The sequence below is a fragment of the Poecilia reticulata genome, chromosome 4 (assembly GCF_904066995.2).
Source record: "Poecilia reticulata chromosome 4, P_reticulata-male-v2, whole genome shotgun sequence".
Lineage (NCBI taxonomy): Eukaryota > Metazoa > Chordata > Actinopteri > Cyprinodontiformes > Poeciliidae > Poecilia > Poecilia reticulata.
Window position 1 is genome coordinate 18,951,744 of NC_088833.1, and position 3,810 is coordinate 18,955,553.

Here is a 3,810-nt window from a genome sequence, read left to right on the forward strand (position 1 = left end):
TGTACTGCCTTGCTTCGCAAGGCAGTCCACTAACCTGAGAGAAAAAAATAACTAAAATGCTCATTGTAGGAAAGACTGATGTAAATGTACTGCCTTGCTTTGCTATGGTGTGCACTAAGCTGAGTAATTTTTCAAAAATCTATATAAAACACTGGGGATAGGTTTCAAAAACCTATATTAAACACTGAGGAGGAGCGTCAGTTGGTCATGTCCCATCACTTTGCTCTGAAGCACCTGGACAGAAAACCGTAAGCCCTAGAAAAGTTTTGAAAACATTTTACCGGAGCAGACATGCGGTGCTATTTCCTGACCAACTTTCATACCAATAGCACAAGTTTTGCGGCCATGAGAGCGATTTCAAAATTATTTTTGGGTCAAAATTCCACTCTGTTCCTCACTCTAAAAAGCGGCAGTTGGTTTCAGTTACACTCTAACGTTTCGGCAGTTGGAAATTTCGCTCGTTTTTCGCTTTTTACGTCGCCGTCGTAACTCCGATCCCCAATAAAAATAATAGCTCCAATGCCGGGGTCGAGCCACACGTTTTGATACCACTTTTGTGGGTGGGCACGCAGCGGTACGAGCCGCATTAACGGTAACGGAAGAAAAATATGGAATAATAAAGAGACATTCTATTAGGTGTAGAACAATAGGTGCCTGCCATGCAATGCATGGAGGCAGTACTGACTTGCTTCGCAAGTCAGTACTGCTCTCCTTATGCATTGCTATGGCATGCCCCTAACTAGAAAAATAGCTGTTCCTAGCGAAACAGCCGTGAGAATGCATATTTGCAGAATGACTGCTGCAGAAATGCAAGAAAAAGTAGAGAAAAGTTTAAGGAGTAGAAGAAAGTAGAAGAAAGTAGAAGAAAGCAGAAGAAAGCAGAAGATAGTGGAAGAAATAGAAATAGTTGAAACTATTGAATAGTGAATATACTATATTAATATATTTAATAGTGAATTAATAGTGAATTATACTGCATAAATTATACAATTATATAATATATAAATTATAGCAGAATTCAGCAGAAGCAGGAGTTTGTGTGCAACCTGAATTATTTGAAAAAGTGAAAAAGTGAAACAGAGTTTAAGAAAGAGCATAATTGAAACAACAGGAAAAAATTTGTGCAATCCCAGGAATAGTTGAAACAATTGAATAGTGAAACAGTAATAAGTATAACAAGCAAAGCCAGTGATGCAGCACCTGGGATTGCACAACTTCTCGCTAACTGCACTGGTTGTTATTCTATGAGAGCATGCTCCGTCTGTCTGTACGTCGCAAATAACATGGTTAAAAACATTTAATGTCTTAACTGATTTCCCATAATTAATTCCAAGTATTTAATGTACTGTTTTTATAGTCACCAACTGTGTGTGTAACGTGTTTCGTGTGCTGAGGAGCGATCGAAAACGGCATGTTACTCGAGACGGCAAACGCCATACAGATTCGAGGTGAGGTATTCAGTTCTCTGCCTCATCGCTGGGGGCGCTCATGAACCCAGATATTGTAACTCCACAAACGAAGAAGGGAGAACGTAACGGCAGAGAACGCCAAGCAGAACGTCAGAGACATTCAGGAGCACTTGGATATTTTCACTTCGAAAGATTTGGCACCAGTTTGGCACACACACACTATATATATCAGTGACGTACGGTGAGGTTCATTGCTGGTGAGGCACTGACTTATGACTTAGACACCATGCATGCTATTGGACCTACGGAAATTTCGCGCATGCATACAACGCTGTGGGGCAAAAAGACTAATATTTTACATGTCATCTATAGCCGCGTTAACTCAGTGAAACTTCAATGTAGGTATTAATTTCGTGCTATGATCCACAGCAAAGTGATCTGTTTTCCCCAAGCTACGCAGACTCGCTGCCATAGCAACTGACAATAATGCCACTTTATGTTTTAGGATTTAACACAAAAAAAAATCAAGAATTTTGCACACACAACAAATCATTCAGTCTGTTGTTGTAGTACGTTTTAAGCTTAATGTTTTATTAATAAATTATTGCTGTGGTAGATTAGCTACCGCTTCTACTTTACTGAATTATTTAAACATTAACTGTAGCCCACCAAATGCACATTTCATTAAAAAACTAAACAAAAACATCTTATTGCTGTCTTACCTTTACCTATCAATGAAATCCATGCACCCCTAATTCTGCACAAAAATATCTGTTCATCCAAAGCCAAGTTGATCCTCGGCATGTCTTTTCTACTCGGTTTGAGAATCATCAAACTGTCTTGAAGTAAAACCTTCAGCTCCGGTGTTGGTCTTCCTTTAGTTATCATCTCCTGCTTCAATTGAAAATCCACTTTAGAAAACTGTTTAAGGGTAGAAATGTAATCTTTCATGTTGACGTCGGAGGAGAGAAGAAAACAAATATATCGCTGTACTTTACTTATTTACTGTGTGGCTAGCTCCATGGCTAGCTCACTGTGTATTACTCTGCAGTTGTGCAGTCACAATATCTGGGATCATGAGCGCCCCCAGCGGTGAGGCAAGAGAACTGCCTGCCTCACCTCGAGTCTGTTCTCTGCCGATTGTTATCGCTCCTTCGCACACAAAACACGATACACACACAGTTAGAGACAAAAAACAATGTGCATTATATACATAAGCAAAATTATGGAAAATAAGACCATATATTAAATGTTTTTAGCCATTTTATTGCTGGCGTACAGACAGGACGAACAGGCTCCCATAGAATGGCAGCCAGTGCAGTTAGCGAGAGGTTGCGCAATAGCACGTGAGGCTAAGCTCGCTGCTTCCTCACCGGCTTCGCTCCTGAGGTTTTACAGTCATGTTTTTGGACTGTGGGAGGAAACCGGAGTACCCGGAGAGAACCCACGCATGCACAGGGAGAACATGCAAACTCCATGCAGAAGGACCCCAGGCCGGGAATCGAACCCAGAACCTTCTTGCTGCAAGGCAACAGCTCTACCAACTGCGCCACTGTGCCGCCTACCAATTAAACCCAGAAATTAAATAATAATTTCTGGGTTTTTGCCAACACTAAAGAGAACACTCACCTTTAATGCTTTTCTTTATTATCATTATTATTTATTTTTTTAGCTTTTAAAAAGAGGCTTGAAGTCATATATGAAGTATATATGACTTCAATATATATATATATATATATATATATATATATATATATATATATATATATAGTGAAACTTAGTGAAGGTATACCAGAATTCAGCAGAAGCAGGAGTTTGTGTGCAACCTGAATTATTTGAAAAAGTCAAAAAGTGAAACAGAGTTGAAGAAAGAGCATAATTGAAACAACAGGAAATTAGTGCAATCCCAGGAATAGTTGAAACAATTGAATAGTGAAACAGTAATAAGTATAAAAAATTAGTGGAAACAGTAAACCAGAAATATTTGAAGGAGTAAAACAGAGGAAAACCAAAAGCAAAAAGGTTCAGAAGAAGTAGAAATGTTTGATATATGAATTGATAAAATTGATTAAAGATAGTAGAAGATCTTAAAAGATAGTAAAACCAGTAAAACCAGAAGGCAAACAGAAAAGTAGACAAGCAGAATGCATAGACACAGATAAAACAGAGCACAAGAAGAAAATACATTGAAAGAATAGGAGAAAGTGTGACAAGGTTGTACTCCAGAGGAGTTTAACAGAAAACAGTAAATCCTGTAGTAATTATAGTAATAATTCCATAAAGTAGACACTAGTGGCTATATTTTAATGCATAAAATATTTCTCTACAGTGAAATATGTATGAACAGCATAATTTTGTTTGTCAAACAGCAGAAAAAGTTCAAAAACGGCAGTTCGCCGAA